Source organism: Pristis pectinata, chromosome 4, assembly GCF_009764475.1.
Source record: "Pristis pectinata isolate sPriPec2 chromosome 4, sPriPec2.1.pri, whole genome shotgun sequence".
Classification (NCBI taxonomy): domain Eukaryota; kingdom Metazoa; phylum Chordata; class Chondrichthyes; order Rhinopristiformes; family Pristidae; genus Pristis; species Pristis pectinata.
The window spans coordinates 106,169,289-106,193,090 of record NC_067408.1 but is presented as its reverse complement, the minus strand read 5'-3'; the positions used below and the strand labels follow the sequence as shown (position 1 = coordinate 106,193,090).

At 39.7% G+C, this 23,802-nt stretch overlaps 1 protein-coding gene across 6 annotated transcripts in view; it reads left to right on the top strand.

The window, feature by feature from the left end:
- Positions 1-23,802, top strand: part of erg (ETS transcription factor ERG) — a 205,650-nt gene that overhangs the window by 22,224 nt on the left and 159,624 nt on the right. The window lies entirely within an intron of this gene.

The window sequence follows — 23,802 nt, the reverse complement described above, 5'->3', positions numbered from 1 at the left end:
CATCATAGCTCACAGCCATAGGTTCTCATCTGTTTCAATGTATTAGGTTAATGTAACTGTGGTTATGATAATTTTTTTAGGCCTTTGCCTTCCATTTTCTTAGTCAGAACACTCTCCTGCTCATTCATCGTGATAGTATATGGATGTGTTGCTAAGGTCAGAATTACTGACCATCCCTATTTGCCATTGAGTGGGTGATGATCAGTGGTTTTCATAAACCACAAGAGCGAAGGGATTCCCTCTGGCTGCTGGGTGGGAGTTTTGGAATTTTCTGGATTCATTGGTGATGAAGGAGCTACGATATGTTTCTGAGGATGCTACATAACTGGAGAGGATCCTGGAAGTAATGGTGTTCCTATGCATCTCCACACTTGCCACTTCAAGTGGTGGAGGCCAGGAACTTGGAAGGTAATGTCAGACCAGTCAAAGATGTTAACTAATTTTCAAAATACCTTGTGTTTCTTCTTTATATCCAGATTTATTCAAATAAAATAAAGAAAATGAATAGCTCTTGTCCAGTCATAACTGATAGGTAAAATAGATTGAATGGAACCAAAAGCAGAATTTTAATATGGAATTAAAGAAGTTATATTTTTGGAAGCCAGTGTCAGACACAGGTAGAATGTGAAAAAATTCTACTTTGATCTAATAATCCACCTCAACAATAATCAGTGGTGTACCTATATAAGATATTTAGATAAGGTAAGATATTTATTTATTGGTCACATGTATAGTACATTGAAACACACAGTGAAATGCATCTTTTTGCATTACTGAGAATGTACTGGGAGCAGCCTGCAAGTGTCGCCACGTTTCTGGCGCCAACATAGCGTGCCCACAGCTCCTAACCTGTACGTCTTTGGAATGTAGGAGGAAACCGGAGCACCCGGAGGAAACACACGCAGGCATGGGGAGAACGTACAAACTCCTTACAGACAGCAGCTGGAATTGAACCCGGGTTGCTGGCGCTGTAATAGCATTACGCTAACTGCTGCATTACCTTTCTACTTAATTGACTGGACATGCTGTAGATATGCTGATGGCATTAGCAAGTTAAATATCAATTAATTGTGAGGTGACATGGATTTCTCACCATATGGAAAGGGTTGGCAGGTTTCCTACATTCATTTTGCTTAGGCTTCTCCCAGCATACAAAGGAATGCTTCAGTCCACCCTGTTTTCTAGTTCCCCAGGAAATATCTTTATTTTGGGAAGAAGGAATCTCCCTTGATAAAAGCAACATTGCACACAGGGCCACAGAGAGATACAGACTAGGAAGACATGATGTCTGATTTGTTTTCCTTTCTTTGAGGAATTTGTTTGGTAACAATTATGAATTGTCCTCCATGTCTTATGTTATTGACAATAACACATTAAGTAAATGCAGCAACAAGGTACCGTACAATAACCAGGACTACTTTAACCTAACCTCACATCACACCTGATTTTGCTCTCCAATTGTAAGTGGAGGATGTTAAATCAATGTTCCATTTGATCATCTGGGTTTCTTGTCCAGCGAGTTTGTTTGATTTTATTCCATACTTCAGGCTGAGGGTAAGACATTTGCCAATCTACATGATTGCTGCTGATAGCACTCTTAACCTATAAGATTGAAATCCATACCATTTACTTTTCAGTGCCCTTCACCTGTCTCTTAAACAGAGGAACATATAATGAGCTCAGAGGCCAGATTTGCATACATTTTAGGAATATGTATACTTGTTTAAGACTAAAAAATAAGTTAAATCCTCTGTTGCCAAATACATCTTGAAATATTTTCACAGGGATGAATGTTGCCGCACTTGATTTGAATTTCAGTTGCAGGAAGTCTCATGATAGTGGAGAAATAAAGCCATGTCAAAGTGTTAACTCCCTCAACCTTTAAACTTGTTCCATCAACTGCAACTGAGTGTGTGTTGCTAGTCGAGAGAAGCAGATTGTCAAACTGGGCTGTTAAGTGGTTAGGGTGGGTAACTATTGTGGAATGTGTGTATATTAGAAAAAGTCAGCCTTTACTATTGCTCTTTTATAAAAAATATACCTTTTTCATCTGACAACACAGTCACAATTGCTAAATAATCTTTTAATACCTATTAGGTCACCATTGCCACACCTCACTTAGGTTCATTTATGTAGTTATAAGCATAGGCTAGATTTTAACCAACACCACAGACATTTATTTTGTTCCTTCTTGTGACATGGGCGTTCTGCCAATGTCAGCATTTTTTGTCCATTCCAGTAAAGTTTTGCTAAAATTGAGAGACCTGCTTGTGCACAATTGACAGAAGTTAAGAATCAACTGCATTGCTGAGGGTCTGGAGACACAAATAGGCCAGAGCTGGAAGGGTAGAAGACTTCCTTCACAGGAGAACATTTGTGAGGCAGATGGATTTTTACAAGAATCCAACATTTCATGGTCACTTTTACTGATACCATTTTTTTTGCTTTAAGAATTCTAAAAAAATATCAGATTCTGAAACTGTCAAAGTGGATATAAATCACCATTTCTTCCATTACTTGCCTTGGGCTCCAGATTCCCAGTCCCACAACATTATATAAAGTAACTAATGTGCTGATTAAGCTTGTTAGAAATGCTTGCTTTAACCACATTACAAATGTGAAATTGTCCCACATGAGGCTTGCCTTTCTGTCCTGAGCCTGATGTTTTTTCCTCAGCTTGCTGCTTCCAATGTTGCAGTCAAATTCAGGATGTGAGGGAGATGGATCTTTGGAATTGTCGTTATTGGCCTGGTCCCTTTAGAATTACATTGCATGCGAGGCAACACAGCAATCAGACACAAAATCTGCTAAAAACAGCCATGAGTCATCAACAGTGGAAAATCAAAACTAAAAAATATTTTTCTTCTCCAAATGTGCTTACTCCATTCACAACTTTCTTAGCCAATGGAATTGTTAGGGATGGGACTTTATTGTGTTGCTGTGGGAGATTTTGAATGCTGTGCCCAGTGTAAGTGTATTAGACAGTTTCAGACCCAGGTAAATGACATCTACTTGAGTAGGAAAGTAAAAAAAACTATGTAAGCAGTCACTGTACTCTGCCGTGTGTATGGTAAACAACTTGACCGTGTGTCTTCCACGATGCCAAGGAGAGAAGTACCATTCCCAGTGGTGATGTTCTCAGCTCCCATCAACATTGGCATAATTAAACTGAGAAAGTCACCCTTAGAAAATTAGGGAGTCCCATGTAGAATAATCTAAAGCACCACATCGCCATGTAAAAATTGCTGATGTCTTCATTTTGTTTCTAAAACTTGATGATGATTGACTGCTCTTTTGAATTTGTTTATCCATAATCACAAGCATGTTTTGTGATGCCCTGGCTTTCCCACATTCCACCTCAATCTGACCGGATGCTGTAAACATGGCACCTTGCCACTAGATCAGGCAAAAGAAACTCTGCTTTGTACAGAGCAATGGAAATTTGTTCCAGAATCTATCAAACTGCTTGCAACCTCTGGTGAAGAAAAGCTAGTGGCCCAAACCCAGTGCCATGTGGATTGGAATCTGATTAAATGTTACGCTAACCTTCTTACTCTCCTTCCAAGGAGAAGGACGTTGTCAGCTGCACTTGACTCGTGAGAATTATCTGACTAACTTGAACTGTGTGTTTGCATTGACTTAAGCTGTGTTTAGGGTGATCTGAGTTGTCTGTTTAGTTATGGTTGAACTAGAGTGATAATAGAAGGATTGAATATTCTGATGTTTTTCTTCTGTCAGTTGGAAATGTAAACCATGTCACATGATTTTTAAACTTGATTTTGAACTTGATAAAGCTTGAATGGCTTTTGGCATCTTTTTTATTAATTTTAATTCTGAGTGAAGTGTAGTGCCTGATCTAACATTTACTTTGATGTACAAAGCTTCCATTACTACAAATTAACTACACGTTGCAATCAGTTTTGTATCAGAAGCATCTTCTTTCTTAAATTGACAAAGGGAGCACACAGATAATTGTATTGGTGCATTTGTTTAGAATTCTGTTTTAAGGAAACTGTGTACAGCAAAGACTGTGTGTTGTTCTAGGTCTTCTTTTGAAACCTGGGCAAATGTAGTGTTCAACTGTTTGCCAGGAAGAGCTGCAGACATATCTACTTCATTGTATGGCAGCAGTAAAACAAATAGTGCAGAACAGTGGTAGTGAGCTACATGGAGTACTGTGTCCATTGTGGAAGTGTTGGTCAAGGCTACTATGAGGTGGACAGATTATGGAACACAGTTTTAAGTGAGTCAGAAGTGGAGATAAGGGTGAGATGTTGTGGAGTGACAGACAGTATTTGAACATCAATTTGAGTGTAGGGCATAGTGGAGATGCCGATCTTGTCTTTTCTGAATGATGGGAGTGTTCACAGTTCTCAGTTGTAAGCAGTTCAAAAGAGGATCCCAAGATTCGTTTAGATGATATGAAACATGTTTGGAAGCTGGAAGATGAGAAATTCAAGGTGCAGTATGACAAAGCCAATTCAATCAGGTTGGTTGGTCCTGCTAAAGTGGAAGAGACTGTACTGCTCTTGGGAAAAGGCATGCCAACTCGGGACCTCTGCTGTTCGTGGAGATGATAGATGGACTGAACCGTGCTTAGGTTGGGCTGGATACAGTGCAGGCTTGCTGTGATACTATGTGGAAGCTAGTTAAAGAGTCTGAACATCCCATACATGACATTCCCTCATGGCCTGGGGGTACTGATATCAGGTCAGTACGTTTATCCAAGTTTGGCCAGAGGAGCTGACAACCCTGACGGCTGAGTTATGTGAAATGAAAACCATCCAGAGACGGAAGGTCAAAGGTGAAGACTTCCTAGCTTTGAAAGGGTCAACAGAGCAAGAATAGGTCCAGTGTCAGGGGGAAAATGAAGTCAGAGTTGCGATGTGAAACACAGTTTGTGTGTGTGTGTGTGTGTGTGTGTGTGTGTGTGTGTGTGTGTGTGTGTGTGTGTGTGTGTGTGTGTGTGTGTGTGTGTGTGTGTGAAGGCAAGAAGATGAAAAACATTAAGAAAAGCTTAAGTTAAAAATAGCAAAATGGGTGTATTTTGAAAACAGCATGTAGTTGTAGTTACTATAGAAGTTAATGGTGTATTAGACTATGTTAAGTTTGGGGCTCAGAACTGATGCTTAGAAATGTATATGATAGATTGTTCTCATGGTTATGTACAGTCAAAATAACATTTCAGATAGTATGTGAGGTTTGTTATGTGAAGCCCATTGGAGAAGCCTTTTATTAGGTTTATCAATATCAGTGGTACATGATGTACAGTTGTTTAAGTTTAATTTATATTCTAATGCTGTAATTGAGAGAATTAGAAAATCAGTTGATTTATTTTGCTAAATTTACAGTAATTGAATGTGTTTATGTGCACTTGTAAATAATTAGTTGTATGTAAATATCTATTTGATATTTATAATACATGAACAGCTATTGATGCTATAGGTTTGTTATTTTTTTACGAGAAAACAGTGTAGCTTACTGGATTCATAGAGACCTTTAAAAGCAATATGTACTATCCAGTGTGACATCTGATGCATCATTGCATCAGCCAGAGTTGTTAGTTGAATGGTGTTAGCTGTTAATAAAGGATATTTGGTAAGGAGAATCTATGGAAGCGGGATAGTTAAAAGTCCCTGTACTATACTATTACTAGAGGAAGTAATCAGAGTTTTGACCAAATTCATTTTCTCCACTTAAAAGTAAATCCATTTCTGACTGTGTATACAGTCTTAATAGTACTCACTTTAGGGATAGGTCTTTTGAAGCCCTGAACTAGTGCTGCAATTAAATCTGTCCTGCTAGCAGATGGAGTTTGTTCTTTCATTCTTATTGTTCCTTCCTTTTAATTACCCGTTACGTCTGTGATTTTAATTTAATCAAATTCTACTTTTATTTTCTATGGTATTAAAAGAAAATTAAAGCACAGAGTAAGATTTCAAAGGTCCGCCCATGGTACCGAACACTGTGGAGAGGCATTGCATAGATCACTATGCTGTTGTATTGGTACTGGTATTAGTTTATTGTAGTCACTTGTACTGAGGTACAGTGAAAAACTTGTCTTGCAAACCGATCGTACAGGTCAACTCATTACACAGTGCAGTTACATTGAGTTAGTACAGAGTGCATTGATGTAGTACAGGTAAAAACAACAACAGTACAGAGTAAAGTGTCACAGCTACAGAGAAAGTGCAGTGCAATAAGGTGCAAGGTCACAGCAAGGTAGATCATGAGGTCATAGTCCATCTCATTGTATAAGGGAACCGTTCAATAGTCTTATCACAGTGGCATAGAAGCTGTCCTTAAGTCTGGTGGTACATGCCCTCAGGCTCCTGTATCTTCTACCCGATGGAAGAGGAGAGATGAGAGAATGACCCGGGTGGGTGGGGTCTTTGATTATGAATGTGTTACTCCTACTGAATAGTAATTTTGGATAGTTGTCACTGTATACAGCCAAAATATTGTCTGGAAGAGAAAACACTTTATGAAGGAGCAGGAGGTCAAGAGGTGGAAGTTATGGTACCATTATTTAAAGCTCTGGTTAGAGCTCATTTAGGCTCCCAGAACCACACCCCAAGAAGAATATATTGGCTTTGGAGATGGTGCAGATTCACAAGAATGATCCTGCGATACATTCTGGTGAAGGCTTGTAAGGTGTTATTTAATCAAGTTGTTCAAGATGACTGAAAAAAATATATTTTCTTTGGTGGGGAGAGTGCAGAATAAAACAAAATTAGAGTCGAGCTGTTCAAGGGTGATGCAAAAGGTGTGTAAATCTGGGATTTATTCCCCCCAAAAGGTGGAGGTGAATTGAACATTTCAAAGCTGAAATTGCTAGATATTTTGTAAGCCAAAAAAACTGAATCACAGAAGTCAAATGAAATGAAGATGCAAATCGACCTTAATGTAATTGAATGATGGAATTAGATAATCTAAATATCATTGTTGATTGTCAGGGGTAATCTTTCAATTTTGCACCCGTGAACCCACTGCTAACAACTCTTTAGATTTGGGTGCATATTATACAAGACTTTCCACATGCTGAAATGGACAATTGGAAATCAACCATCCAATCTCAGCTGCTGGTTAGCAAGGCTACCCACTGCTAATGTGGTGTGACGATTATCATTGTAGTACCAGCTGCAGGAGTATTCAGTTAACTATTTACAACATCAGAGAATGCAAACTTGCACAAGTGTTTGAGATGGGGCTAATTCATTGCAGTGTAAGTCCAGGGAGAAGGGCTGGAAAGGTGGGCAGGAGTGCTCCAGCTGCTAGCCATTCCTGGGGCTGAACTCAGGTCAGAGCCAAGCAAACATGTAATGAAATGCAAAGAATATAATGAGGAGTAACGAGGTTGGTGATTCACAATGACTTTTTTTTCATGGTAATAGAACATAAATTACTCTGCAAGGAGTCACAGTTCCTAGGGTTTGTCCTAGATGTTTGTGTGTATACATACCCACTTACAGTAAAGACTACTGCTTTGAACAGTGACTGTCCAGTATTTTGCAGTTTACAAAAAAATATTGTTGTTTTGTTTTAAGAAAATTGGGAAAATTTCAAGGGATGGTGAGACATTACTTCCAATAGGCTCCCTAGAAAATGTCAAAAATGCACAGCAGGACAATCAGTATCTCAAAATAGAATTAAAAAAATCCAAACGCATTCCAGATGTGGAACTTCATTCATGCCTGAAATACAAGGCTGAATTTTCCTTTCCAGATACTGCTGGACTTAAGCTGGTTCACTTAATATACTGTTCCAATACATCCTTATTAATTTCAGATTGTTAGTTTGTATTTCTTATAAACTGACTATTTGAGACAGACACTGGGTGCCTGAATTATAAATGTATTCCATTTCTCACTGTTAACACTAGGCAAATGGAGATCCCTAAAGAATGACAGAACAATGTGGAGACTTGTTATAAGGAGTTATGAGAAAACCATTGTGATGGTTTATTTAGTAAACTAATCAGTGTAATCTCTGTGCCCACACATCTACTGTTCATGTTCTGAGAATACGTCTGTTTCAGTTAATGGAAGTTGGTTTGGAGATTGGTCAGTATTATTTATTTGCTTTATTTTTTTGTCTTGTTGGTGAATTCAGCCTTATACCAATACTGCTCAAATCTATTAGCTAATCTATTAATAATAAAGTCCTCACTTCCCTGAACATGACCCCCACTGCAAAGGCTGCCTTAAGGAAAAAGCAGATCCTCTCCCCATAGGTACAGCGGTGACCAGATAGAAGAAACACAAACCTTGCTCACCTCGGTAGCTCTTGCAATGCTGAGAGCAGTCAGGTTAAATTCCATTTAATCTCTGATCCTTAGAAAGCATCTGAACAGGCAAGTTCTTTATTGATTTTGTGCTTTGAATGTAACTGAGAGTTTGTTTTCTTTCTTAGGTAGTCCCCTGGGATCATTGATGATTTAGTTCCCTCTTTGTGGGAACCATGGTCTCTTCCACAGATGGGCTAGAGGCTGGTTGACTGGGGGGGGGGGAGGGGGCGATAAGTGGGTAGTTTGTGAGGTGATCCAGTTCTTCTGCTGCTAATTCAGGGCCTCTTGTGTGTTTCCGATGCATGGTCTTATGGTTCTTAATAACATCCTGAATGCTCCTTCTCCATCTTGATTGCTATGGGCCAGAGATTCCCAAATGTCTGTGTGCATGTTGCATTTCTTCAAGGAAAACACATGCTTGAATCTTTTCACTTGTTCACCTGGTAACCTCGTCCTATGACAAAGCTTGGAAAAGAATGTTTTGGGAATCTGGTGTCTGACATATGAACAATGTGGCCTGCCCAACATAGCTGGCTGAGTATAACTAGGGCCTCAGTATTGGTGACGTTGGCTTGGGAGAGGATGTTGATAACATATGCTATCCTTCCAGTGAATTTGCATGTTTTCCTGGAGACAGCATTGCTGGTATCTTTCCAGTGCCTCCTGTAGGTAGTCCAGGTCTCAGTAATCTACAGGAGGGCAGGGATCATGGCCGCCTTATAGTTCACGAGTTTTGCGCCACTTCTGAAGTCTTAATCTTCAAATACTCCTTACTTCAACTAAAGAATGTGCTGGTGCATTGAAGGAGGCAGTGAATTTCATCATCAGTGTCTGTCTTCACTGAGATCTGACTCCTAAAGTACAGAAAGTGTTTCAGCTTTTTCAGGGTCTTGTCCTGAATCTTTATTGTCAGAGGACAGTGTGGTGCATCAGGGCAGGTTGGGCAAGGACCTGGAATGTGGATGTCGAGTGTAAGGCCCATTCTCTTATATACTTCATTGAACGGGTCGACAATGTCTTGGAGCTCGATTTATGAGTGAGCAAGTGTTGGCTGCGTATTGCAGCTTGACTCCCGAGGTTTGGGTGGTGACCTTGGTTCTGGAGTGTGGTTGTTGTAGGTTGAATAGTTTTTTATTAAGTTTGAAGATTAGCTTCACTCCAGTGGGAAGTTTGTTGGGAGTGTGGTGTAGTATTACGGCAAGAAAGATTGAGAAAAGCATTGGGGCAATGATACAGCCTTGTTTGACTCTAGTGTTCACTGTGACTGGTTCTGGTTGGTATCATGGCTTATATGCTGTTGTGAATAAGCATAAGATGAAGACAAATTTCTGTGTGTAGCCGAATTTGAGGAGTGTGTTTCACAGTCCCTCTTGATTCATGGAGTTAAATGTTTAGTGAGGTTGAAGAAGGTCAAATGCAGTGGCTGGTTCTGCTTCCTGAATTTTCCTTGGAGTTGTTACATGGTAACACTGCTCTTCCTTTCCTTCCAATATATTGGGCTTCCCCTTTTCCTACCTTCAGTCCTGAGGAAGGGTCCTGACCCGAAATGTTGACCACCTGCTTTTCTCCACAGATGCTGCCTGGCCTGCTGAGTTCCTCCAGCATCATTTTGTTTTTCATGTCACATGGTAAAGTTACGTCCACTTTCCCTCTGAATGGACAGAATCCAAACTATGACTCAGGAAGTAGCTCTGCAGCTCCTGGGAGTATACAGTTGAGGAGGTCCAAGCGATGACTTACCCTGTGGCAGAGAGCATGGAGACCCTCTGTATTAAGCACAGCTGGACTTATCTGCTTTGTTGAAGTTGGTCACAATTACAGCATCTCTGAGGTGATGAGGCTGTGGATTTGTGACTGAAGCTCTTCACCAATGGGTTTTAGGGTTTCAGTTTTAGGATATCCACTTCTTATCCCTCATTATTTTTGAATTCATCCCTGCTCCTGTCTCTCAGTAGGGTGGGGCATTGGTTGTTTGTGCAATAGATGGCATATCTATGGCATACCTTTTAAAGGACTATCTGTATCATGTAGTATGACTTTTGATACATTATTATATCAGTCACTGCAGTTAGTTGTAGTAGTTGAGTGTGCTTCACCTACACCTAGTTTTTGAAGCTCTATCTTTAATACTTATAGAAGAACCTACAGATGCTGTACAGACAATAGAGATGGGGCATTGCTGCTTGAAGAAGTAACATGGCAATAATAAAGTGTGAGATAAAAGAGAGATGGGTTCTGTCGACTGTACAGTAATACTGGCAGGTGGTGGATGTGGCAGACATGTTGGTGAACAGGAAAAGATGAGAAGTCACAGCCTTGTACAAGGAACAGGTAGAGACTTTCCTGAAAGCAAATAATATGAACAAGGACTGGCCGGGGGAAACAGAACAGCAATGTGGCCATTAGTGAAAAGACAGAAGCAATACTACCACTGTATATGAAACACTCATGGTTTATTTGTGTCACAAGGCACAGATGAAATCTCTTATGAGGAGGCTGTAAAAACCTTGAAAACATATTCTAATCCAGTGCCATCACAGATTACTGCAAGTTACGCATTTGATATGTGATTATGGTCAGACTGAAGACGCTGGCAAATAGATACTTTTTTTAAGTTGCTGCTGCAAGTTTGGCTGATGTGTAGACTGATCAATGAGGGAATTCAGATGAAGCTGTTTGATTTATTTAATGGGGCCTACAGGACGGCATCCATCATTAAGTGACTTTCAATATTGTGAGGCAGTTCCATATCAGGGCCAGAAAAGGCAATAAAGACCAGCCAGACTGTGATGGAAAGCAGTCTTGGACATGGCGAGGAGCCTGAAAATAATTGTAGCTATGGACATGGTTGATAGGAAAGGACTAGCTAGAGGCAGCACAAATTGCCTGGGTGGAGATCCACAGCATTGGCTCTGTACTAGTGGGTCTGCAGAAGCTGTTGGATCCAAACAAGCACCTTTTTACTGATTCATACAATCGTATTGTTGGATACAATTCACACATTTATATTAGCCTGGGCACCAAGTCCGTTTATTGTTGGATGAGACCAGCTCCCTCTGCCACAGGTGAGAAGGAGCTACATAAGTTGGGGAAGTTAGGTGTTGGTGAAGACCTGACATAGTGGCTGGGTAACTCCATTAGTGCTGGTCCCCAAAGCAGACAAGAGGGTGTGATTACTTGGAGATTCTGTGATCACTCTGAACAGAATTGATGATGTTTAGCAGTATCGCTGCCACCTCAAATGTTTATTTGGTGGGTTCTTGGCATTTTCTTGAGCTGGACCTGTCTAATATGGACAAAGGAGTCAGAGCTACCTGGCTATTAATAAGCATAAGCATTGTATGCTTACATCAAATTTCTATCAGGGATTAAATTGGGCTTGAAGGTCTTTCAGTCGGTAATGGAAAATGTTCGGGAGATCCCAAGATGCTTATACAATGAAGCGGACATCTTCATTGCCACAGAACTTGAGGGTTTGTGGGATAAATGCAACACCACAACGAGCAGCCAAAGCAGAATAAATGTGCATCAGAATTAACTAGAATTGGCAGGGTTGGCAGAGACCTGTCTGGGAGAGAACTGTGGTTTTATCAAATGTCCAGAGAGGACACTGCGGGAGTAACAAAAACGCACTTGTGGTTGAGTAGATTGCAGGGTTAAAGAGACAGTTGATCACTGAAATTTATAGCTATTGACTGAGTATTTATATGTAAATATCTGTCTGGAGTGTTATAACATATTTGTATATAATTTTATTATAATTAATAGCTATAGTTGATATGAAATTGTTAATTGACAATTGTTACTTTTACTTAGGCTAAACAATGTTGTAAATCTCGACCTTTATAAACAATGAGTGCCATGTGGTGTGACTTTTGACACATTGTGCATCAGCAACTGCAGTTAGTTGAATGTGGTTCACCTTCAAAAAACATGCTCAGTGTGAAGCCCAGTCCTTATTATTTGCCATACTAAATAGCAATGTAGAAGTAAACTAGAAGAACCAATGGATGAAAGTGGAGTCACAGTGGGGTGACTAAAGCACTTTCTGCATTCAGCACTCACTTTCCAGAATCAGAATCAGGTTTATTATCACTGACATATGGTGTGACGTTTGTTGTTTTGTGGCATCAGTACGGTGCAAGACCATAAAGACATAAAAATTACTATAAGCTACAAAAATAAATAAATAGTGCAGAAGAGGAATAATGAGGTAGTGTTCATGGACCGTTCAGAAATCTGATGGCGGAGGGGAAGAAGCTGTTCCTGAAATGTTGAGTGTGGGTCTTCAGGCTCCTGTGCCTGATGGTAATCAGTATTAGGAGAGGATTGCTTTCCATTTCCTGTGGCTAGAGTTACAACTGGGCAAATGGGTGAGCTTTGATTTAGTAGATTTATTTTAAGGTGAGCTGTTTCTCTAAGTCAATATTAGCTCCTGACCCTAATTTCATTCAAGAATTCTGTTTTCCTGGTTGTATCCCTACCTATGTTGCCCCTTCTCTCACAACACCACGAATAACAATGTGCACTTCTGTCACGTATTGTTCCAAAGTACTACACTGGCGTGATTAGACAAAATTTCACACTCAGATAAATTAAGTAACTAAAAACTTGGAAAGAAAAGGGAAGTTTTCAGAAACATTTTGAAGCAGAAAAAATGGAGGGTCGGGGAGTTATAGAAGAAGAATTCCTAAATTCAAAGCTCAGGCAGCTAAAAGCATGGCTACCAATGGTGGAATAATTGAAGCCATGGATGTGCAAGGAGTCTTAACTTAACCTATTGGTCTTGGTTGCAGGTCTGGAGGAAGTCACAGAAACAGACAGGGATAGTGGTACAAAGAAATTTGTAAAGAATTGAATTTTACAACCTCGGCATTGGTTAATTATAAACCGACTGAGGTCACTTTGTATTGGGTGATAAGTGAATGGGACAGTGAAACCTGGCAGAGGTTTGGATAAATTTATGTAAGGTGAGGATAGGAAAGCACTGGTACAGTCAGATCTAGAGTTAATGTGGATGAGGATGTCAGGAGCAGATAGTCTCCACCTGGTTCTTCTAATTCTGGATTTATATGGGCCTTTCACCTGCATTGCCTACCTTTGGCAATTGTACTTTCAGATATAAAACACTAGGTTCTAGAATTTCCTCCCTAATGTTCTCCACTCTCTCATCTTCTCTCCTGAAAGACTCTCTCAAAAGCACACTAATAACAGCATCCTCCTTAAAGACAGTGTGACCGGCATTGAGGCAATTCTCCTCTGCACCAACTCTGCTGGGCCAGATATTGTGTGTGGGTGTCCAATTCCCTTCTTCCCAAATGTGTCCACTGCTCTCACTCCACTCACAGAGATCCTGTGGTGGTCAGAAAAAATGCTGTGAAGGCACTCTGAAAGCATATCTCAAGAAAACAGATATAGACAGCACAAGCCAAGAGGTCATTGATTGGCCTTGGTGGTCTCACATCCTCCATCAGGCAGAGGACAACTTTGAAGATAAACATTCTGCCCTGGAACCCAAAGGGAATGAGAGAAAGGTAAAGAACCCCTGCTAACCAACAACAGAGCTCTGAAGAAGCATCTGTACATTCTGCAGATAGGTCTGCAGTTTTAGGATCAGACTCCTTAAACTTCCCTACCTACAGCAATCTGTGATGGAGACCATCCTGAATGGAGTAATTGCCACCATAGATGAAAATCTCCCAGTTGATCCCCCTGCCTAATTCTCCTTTATGGCTCACCATCAGTTCATTTTGCCTAATCACGTTTTTGTGATATACCTCGGGATACTTAGCTGCTTTAATTGCATCATTACTGAACATTACTGCTGTTCCACTATCAGACAGGGTTGTCAGCAGAAATAGCAAGCAGAGGGCACTTGTGATTGTATATTTCCATTAGCAGATGTAGGAGATGTCTTTTTCATTTTGGCAGTTGATCAAGATTCTGCTGAATTATATGTTGGGCATTTGATAACATCTTAAGGCTTGTCTATGTAAGTGTGTGGTTATTAAGAGTTTGGGCTGGCATTCTGACCTTTTACCTTCTTTGAATCTGTTGCATGCAAGGCTCTCCAAAATATGGTTTTAACTCAAATTCCACAAAATCAGACAAACTGTGAAAAATTGGACACGGATTGGCAGTAAAGCTGCTCTTGCTCAGAGAATGAGATGAAGATTAGATTGGTTGGATAAGGAATTGGAAATGTCTCAGTTGTGTTGTTGGAGGTAGGTATAATGTTGAGGTAAAGAGAGTTACTCTGCATAAAGACTATGGAAATGTCTGAGGTTTAAATCTTTTGCTTCTCAGCACAGACATGCGTCTTTATAAACACAGAAATCTATCCAAATCTATATGAAATACTGCAGTTCAAGAAGGAGGTCTTCTGATTGATTCTGTTTCCGCCATCTTTATGGGACTATGAGTTCCAGATCCTAACTACTCTCTGAGGAAAATATATTTCTCTTGTATCCAATGTGTTTCTTTTTGAATTTTTTATTCTTGAGTCATCTGCTTAATGAGATCAGCTTCTCTCTACTTATCTTATTCAAAGCAGCCACAATGGTATACATTGCTGTGAAATCCCCTCTCAACTTTCTTTGCTCCAAGGAGAAAGACACAGCCTCTGCAGTCTTACCCCATGGTTGAAATCCCTCATCCCTAGAACCAATCTCGTAAATCTTTTCTGCACCCTTTCTAGGACTTCCACATCCTTCCTAAAGGGAGGAGATTGGAATTGGAGGGAATACTCCACCTGGTGCCTCACAGTATTTTGTACAGTTTAAACACAACTTCCTAACTTTTATACTTCATGCTTCTGTTTATGAATTTTAGAATCCCATATTTTTACTGCCATTCTCTCAAAGTGCCCTTCCACCTTCAAAGTTTTGTGCAAGTACACCCATGCCCCTCTGTTCCTACACACCCTTTAGAACAGTACCATTTACTCTATGTTGTCTTTATGTATTCCTTTGGACAAAGTGCATCATCTTGTACGTCTGGAATAAATTTCTTCTCGTACTTGTCTCCCCATTTAGTGAACCTATCTATGTCTTGCAGCTTATTAAATTCTCTTAATTTTTTAAATCATTGTGCGTTGTGCGCAAATTCAGAATTTTTGCCATATATCTATAATTTATAAAAACAAATTGTGGATCTAGAACTGACCCTGAGAAATACCACTGCCTACCATCCACTAGTTTGAAAAACAATCACCTACTACAGCTCTCTGCTTTTTGCCTTAATTTGTTAATTTTCTATTCATGATATTAGCGACTCTTTATAGTTTCCCAACTCTCAGTTTTCATTCGTACCTTTTGTGTGAGATTTTATCAAGTGCCTTCTGAAAATTCATGTAGACAACAGTAACTGGATTCCCTTCATCACTTTCTTTATTACTTCATTAAAAAGTTCAATCAGGTTAGTCAAACACATCTGGCCACATTCTGACCTTGTTAGTGATGCTCAGATTCCAAGGATGAATACATGAAAAAAGGAACCTGTTTGCTTTGAAATTCACCCCCAGTTTGTAGCACTGACTGCACCATAGAGGCTGTGTGTGCCACTTCCAAAATCAAGCTCTATTGAAGGTAATGGAACTGAATTTCAGAAGCAAAAGAGAATGTACAATCACTACTATACAGTGCAATGGACTGGGACACATTTCAAGGCAATGAATGTAATGTCCGTGTTCTAAATTAAAGTAAAATTTCACATTTAAAGAAGTCTAAAGTCTGCAGGCATTGGAAAATGTATTTTAAAGCCAGATGAGTGTGACAAGTGTGACAATTCACAGTCCAGTTAAAATTAAGGCAATAAGGATCCATTTCTTCACTATAGGCTCATTAGCTTGTGTGCCCAATGACGTTAATCAATTCATCATCTTTTTGTTGCTGCCCAAGTTGCCGGACAAGTAACATTCACACCTGGTGTGGTGAGGCTGATTCTATTCATGTGTTCACAGCATGAAGTGGCTGCAGAGAGCATACTTCTGTGAAGGGGAGGCCAGTTTGGTTGGCAGACCCTCTGATGGGGGTCCTGTGCAGGAGGGTTTAAGATCTTCCATTCTTTTCCCTCCTACAATTGGAATTTATTAAATCTATGTGCCATGGGGAATTAATAAGACTTTGGTGCCATTTCAACTAAGGCCCAATGGGGAATGTCATTGTGGCTCTCTCACTATAATGAAACGGTTCAGTGGCTGATGGAAGAACAAAGATTCCCACTGGATAAGTGTGAATACTGCTTTGGTGGGACCAGGACTAGGAAAGACACTCATTCAGGACTTACAAGAAAAGTTACAGTCTCCCCTTCTCTGGACTTCCTATTTTGAGAAAGCCACCTGGCTCTCTCCCCAAATCCCAACACCAACAGCAAGCATCTGAGTCTTCTGACAGTTGAAATTTGAACCAAGGGCACTTAAAATTTCCCTGGAGTTAAAAATCCTTGAAGCTTACACCAACAGGTGATTTTTTTTCCCACTTGGTCCCCCACTGCCTTGGGGTAAAAATCTTGTCCATTCTGCATATACCCATTCTGCAGTTTCCCCATCCATTAACAGTATATGGATGAAAATTCACAATCAGCAGACTGTGCAATTTTGAAATATGTACTTCTAACATGCACAAATAGTGGCCACAACAAAACTTTTATCATTCAGTACCAATTTATACAGAAGTACATTGTTTCATGCGATTATCCCATGCTGACTAAGAGCTTGGGTGACACCCTAAATTATTTCTTGAATTAAGTCAGCTTGTCAATATTGAGGAACTTCATCGAGTGCACTTCCTGTCACACTTAAGTTTCTGTGTTACGCTTACACAACAATGTCTAATGAAATGAAGAATATCTCAAGGAGCACAGGCACCTGAATGAGATTTTATTTTTTTAATTAACCTCAGTGTTAATTTACTTGATGCTAACAATTAGCATTTCTGGCAATTGGCAATGTTTCATTCATATTTCAAAAATAAACTTTATTCATAATAAAAAATATACACAAAAGAAGAAATTTGATTGTAGCAGCAGAATGCATTACACTTGCCTTCATGTGAGCAACCCCACTGGAGACCCACTAGACTATATAAACATTTTGAGGTATGCACTCCACATTTCATTTGTCACAATTTACCATTCATGCAAATGTTCGTGTCATGTTTAGAAAAAAATAATCAAAAGAATTAGAAAGAAAGCCAGTCATTTCCTATTTATTTCTTCTACAGGCTAGCAACTTCACAAAATGTTGCTAGTTTAAGAGAAACATCCCCATCATGTAGAAAATGTGATCTAATTGGCCTTGAGTGGTAATTAGTTGCAGAAACTGATGTACTTTAGCATTTTGGATCACATAATGATACTCCTTGGAAAACTATGTATCCCATGAGTTAGTTTGAGTTGTGAGACCCACAATTATCTAAAAAGAATTAAATATTGGCAAAGTTTCAAGTATGTATGATGTTGAAAAATTAAACATTGATGAAATGTAAGTTATAAATCTAAGTACATTTAACAAATTACACAGTGCACACAATTCTATCAACATATGTAACTTTATACATCTAATTAAATCTCCAATGATAAATGTCTTATATTTCACCCAAAATGATTTAAATAAAAGCATAATGTAAGTTGTGGAATTGCAGTTAGAATTTGTAAAAGTGACTTAACAGGTCAGATGGATGTCGTAACCATTGGAACAGGATTACTATTTTTTAATAGATCACCATGTAATTTACCATGGATTAGGTGTGTGGAACACCATTATTTGCAGTTTCCCCTCCAAGTCACATACCATCTTGACTTGGTTCTTCATTTATCATTGGCCACAATCCGGGAAGTCCCTTCCCAACAACACTGTCACCAGAAGGACTGTAACAGGTCAAGAAGGCGGCTCACCACCACCTTCTCCTGGGCAATTAGGGATGGGCAATAAATGCTGACATTGACAACAATGCCCAGAAATATATATATATAAATTCATGAAGCATTCAGCAGATCAGGCAGCATAGGTGGAAATAAAGAGTTTATGTCTCAGGTGAAAGACCCTTATCAGAACTGGTAAGGAGAGAAAAGAAACATTAGTATCAAGCTGCAAGGAAAATGTGGGAGGGATGGGGAGGATCAAAAGAATATCGCTGATATGATGAGGCCAGGGGTGCACAGGGGATAAGCTGTAAACAAGGTTAATGGGGCAGTTAGGGAGGGAGACCATGGTCCTTTGATTGTAAAAGCTGTGAGCTGAGGCAGTCAGAGAATGAGAATACAGACAAAGGGATGAAATGCAGGGCTGTAGGACATTACCAGCAGGTCAAGCTGTGCTAATGGAGAAATTATGACCTGGTCCATAGAACATGGAACATTAGATCAATACAGCACAGGAACAGGCCCTTCCGCTTATGATGTCTGTGCTGAACATGATGCCAAATTAAACTAAATCTCTTCTGACTTCATGTAATCCGTATCCCTCCATTCTCTGCATATTCATATATCGAAAAGCCTCTTAAACACTACTATCATATTTGCTTCTTCCACTACCCCGGCAGCCTGTTTCAAGCACCTACCACTCTCAATGTAAAAAACTTGCCCCACACATCTCCTTTAATTTTCCCCCCTCTCACCTTCAATGCATGCTCTCTAGTATTTGATATTTCTGCCCTGGAAAAAAGATTCTGACTGTCTACCCTATCTATGCCTTTCATAATTTTATACATACAGAAGAAACAAGTTATCTCAAGTCGTAGTGGAAGTGTTGCTGTTCCCGTGGTCCATCCTAAATTACAGTGTGATCTATAAAAAATAGAAATCATTTTCCACTGGTACAATATCCATCTGACCAGTAAAGTCATTTTCACAAATAACTTATTGCAATTCTATGACTTAATTAAGACTTCTATATAAATTCCTTTGAGTGATATATCAGACATTTATAACTGGAGACGTAGTTAGATGTATAACTGATTTTATAAAGTTGCTGCTATAACTACAACTTCAGTTAACTTGCCTTCTCTGTCTGAATCAGAATGGGCCAGGTGTGATATTGTGATACAAACAGGACCAAGTCAGGATGGTATGTGACTTGGAGGGGAACCTGCAAATAATGGTGCTCCCACGCCTAATCCATGGAAGATTTCTCTCTCCATGTGCACAGCCTGACCTGCCTGTCATGTTCTGCAGCTCTGCATTTGCAAATCTTACATTCCTTTGTCTGTGTTCTCATTCCCTAAATATCCGCATCTGACATCTTTTATGAACAAAGGACCATAGTGTCAGAGTTGTACAGCACAGAAGAGGGCCCTTTGGCCCCACCATGTCCATACAGACCTTCTTACCCATCTAATCCCATTTGCTTCATTAGGTCTGTATCCTTCCCTGCCTTGCCTATTCAAGGGCCCATCATTTATGATTGGGCTCTTGAATGTGATTCCACCACCTCCTCTGGCAGCAAGTTTCAGATATCAACCACCCTCTATATAAAAGTCTTTCCCCTCAAATCCCCTTTAAAACTGCTTCCTCTCACCTTAAACCTATGGCCTCTCATTTTTTCATACATCTACCCTGGGAAAAATATTCTGACCATCTACCCTATCTATGCCTACAATTTATATTTTATATTCCTCTATTAGATCGCCTCTCAGCCTCCTTCGCTTCAGTGAAAACAAGCCCAGCTTATCCAATCTCTCCTCATAACTAAGGTCCTCCAATCCAGGCCACATCATGGTGAATCTTCTCTGCATTGTCTCCAGTGGCACCACATTTTTCCTATAGTGTGGTGACCAGAACTGCACACAGTACTCAGTGCAGTCTAATCAGTGTTTTGTAAAGTTGCAACGTAATGTCCCAACATGTTGTATTCCGCAGCCTATGAAAGCAACCATGCCTTTTGACTTCTCCACCACCCTATCTGGCTGTGTTGTCACTTTAAGGGAACTATAGACTTGGACCTCAAGGTCCCTCTGTTCATCAACATTAGCACTCTACCATTTGCTGTATCTGCTCTACCTCTATTTGACCTCCTCTCACTTGTGGGGATTAAATTCCATCTGCCAAAGCTCTGCCCAACTTTCCATTTGATCTATTTCCAGCTTTAGACTAAGACAAGCTTCTTTGCTATCTATAACACCACGAACTTCCACGTCATCCACAAACTTACCAATCATACCTTCTACATTTATAACCAAGTGATTAATATACATCGCAAAAAATGGTCCCATCATCAATCCCTATGGTATACCACTGGTCACAGACTTCCAATCAGAAAACCATTATCCTCTGACTCCTAGCACTAAGACAATTTTGGATCCAATTATCAAGCTCACTTTGGATCCCATATGCCTTAACCTCTGGACCAGCCTACCACATGGTGCCTTGTCAAATGACTTACTAATGTCCATGTAGATAACATCCAGTGCCCTGCCTTCATCAATTTTCTTCGTTATCTCCTCAAAAACACAATCAAATTAGCGAGACAGGATTTTCCCTCACAAAGCCACGCTAACTTTCCTTGATCAGCCCCTGCCCTTCCAAATGTACATAAATCCTATCCCTTAGAATTTTCTCCAATAAATTCCCTACCACTAATGCAAAGCACAATGCCCTATAGTTACCTGAGTTATCCCTGCTATTCTTTTTAAATATAGGAACAGTAGCTATCCTCCAGTCTTCTAGTACTTCACCTGTGGCTTATGAAAAGCAAAAATCGCCAAAAGGACCCCATGTATCTCCTTTGCTTCCACAGCATCCTGGGATAGATTCATCAGGCTCTGGGCATTTATCAACCTTTGTGCATTTCATGACATCTAACACATGTCCCTTCTTAATTATGACATGCTACCATATTCTCCCTCTTTAACTGCCCCCATTAACCTATCAACCAGATAATTTACAGTTTATCCCCAGGGCAACCTTGTCCTCACCCTTTCAGATATATCCCCTTTATCCTATCCATCCCTTGGCAACCTACTTGCAGCTTGATATTAAGAGGGTTTCTCTTTTTGCTTATTCTGATGAAGGGTCATCTACCTGAAACATTAATAGCTTCTCTTTTCACACATGTTGCTTGATCTACTGTGTGTTTGCTGTATTTTCTGGCTTTATTTCAGAATTCAATCATCTGCAGTTTTTTGATACAGCTAGTATCTTGAAAAAATATCAATGCAATGATTAAGAATGACATTGCAGTCATGAAGCAGGCACAACCATCTTTTTCCATGTTCCTGTATCACTGCTTAATATTGGAGAAATATCTTTTGGCGTCCCTATTTCATAAATCTCCAACATCTTTTTAATATTGCAGCTTATAATATAAGTACAAGTGGTGCTCAAAGGAAATCACTTCCTGTATAATGTGATAAAGGGTCTATACATATCAACAGGCATTAAGATATTATTTCAGACAAATCCTACACAATGCCTCCTCCATGGATTCTGGGGCCTAGAAATTAGATGGCGCCGCGCCCTGTTTTTTTTAGGCACTGCATTGAAATTGAGACTCTCAGTTTCCAATTCTAGCCCAGGAACACAAAGCTGTGAAGCTCCTCAGTCTTTCCTTTCACCTATAATCCATGCCAGCTGTTCAAACCCAAGTTTGAGGTACTGCTTCTTGATTTACCTCATTTTCTCATCTATTATTCTTAATCTTGGCGATGTTGTACACCGTGGGTTTCAGCTTTTCACTTACTCAGTTCAAAAAAAGGATCAGTTTTGGCAGTTTCTCCCCAAATCAATTTCCATATTTTCCATTTTGCTGCCTAGGCAGAGTTCGCTGAGAGAAGGTTTTTTTTACATATTAGAATTATGTGGTAAAGCAGATTGCTGCACTGTGAAGACTTTCAGCTGCATTAAATCAAGTATCAATTATAGTTTGCCTGAAAAATATCAGACAAGTCATAATGCTTTGTCATATGCAGTTGATAAAGCCTTTGTCAACTTGTCAGAATCCAGTGTCCAAAATAAAATGTAATTCTAGTGCTGGATATGCTCTTGCTGATATTTTAAATGAAATTAAAAACTCATCATTTGTTCCCTGATCTTTTTCAATGAGTCAAGGACATTGTAAAGGAAGAGTTACATTTACATAGTGCCATTGCACTTTCACCATCACACCCCAAAGGCCCAAGGTGTAGAAAGTAGGAATAGAAAGAAGTCCTTGTGCCTGTTCCTTCATTTAATTAAATCATGGTTATTTCAATCTCAGCTCCATCTTGTTGAATTGCAGTCTAATTCTTCAAAGTATTCCTAGTTTCATCTGAGCCCTCACTATAAATAATAATAGTTTCAAATTTACCTTCGGCCTCAATAGCCTTTTGGGGTAAAATTTCCTAATTTCCACTACATTTTATATGAAGTTATTCCTGTCAGCATGCCAAAATGTCCTAGCTCTAATTTTAAGTTGTGCCCCTTTTTCTGGACTCCATTACTTGAGGAAACAGTTAAGCTGACTCTATTTAGTCTCAACGCCTCAATTAGATCACACTTTCATCCACTAGAGTGAAAACAACCCCTTCCTTGGGTGGATATTCTGCACCCTTGTGTGCAGTGTAGTCTCAATCCATTTTTAGCACAGTCAGAAAATGAAAGGCATCATACTGGCATTCATTCCTTAGCAGGCAAGGCCCAAGGGTGGCACAGGCTCAGTTCTGACCTGGGGTGCTGCCTGTGTGGAGTTAGCATTTTTTCCTTGTGACCATGTGGGCTTCCTCTGGGTGCTCCGGTTTCAACCCACATCCCAATGAAGTGTGGGCTGGTAGGTTAATTTGGCCACTGTAAATTGCCCCCAGTGAGAAGGTGAGTTGTAGAATCTGGGAGGACCTGAAGAGAAGGTGGGGAGAATGAAAACTAGGATTAATGTAGGATGAGTGTAACATGGGTGGTTGATGGTCATGTGGACCCGATGGGCCGAAAGGCCTGTTTCCACAGTGTCTCTATGTCATGTCAGCAAAGTAATGTAAGACATGTATTTATATAGTGCTTTTCAAAACAATCCATAGTGCTTTACATGCAATGATACAGCTTTTAAGTATAATCACTATTGCAATACATGAAACAGCAAGATCATGCAAACTATATTATGTCATATCATGTTGACTGAACGGGTTTCCTCCGGGTGCTCCTGTTTCCTCCCACATTCCAAGGATGTACAGGTAGGATAACATGGGTTTAAATGGGTGGCGCGGGCTCGTTGGGCCAGAAGCTCCTATTACTGTGCTGTAGAAATAAAGTTTTAAGTTTTAGACACTGGAAGAACTTCCCTACTCTTTGTTAAACAATTTTTAATACACAACTGATTTATTGGCAGAACACCTTTGAGAAGCTGAATGGTTCACTACTTTTCCTATTTTTCTACTCTAATCTTTTTATTCTAAACTATTTTTAAGATAATCAATTTTAAAACAACATTTTACATTATTATTAATAATACTGATATAAAACAGTAATAATGGAATCTGGCTAAAAATGAGTTCTAAACAGTTCGTGGATGTAATCAGATTGATTATATCCATGACCATTTAATTCTGCCA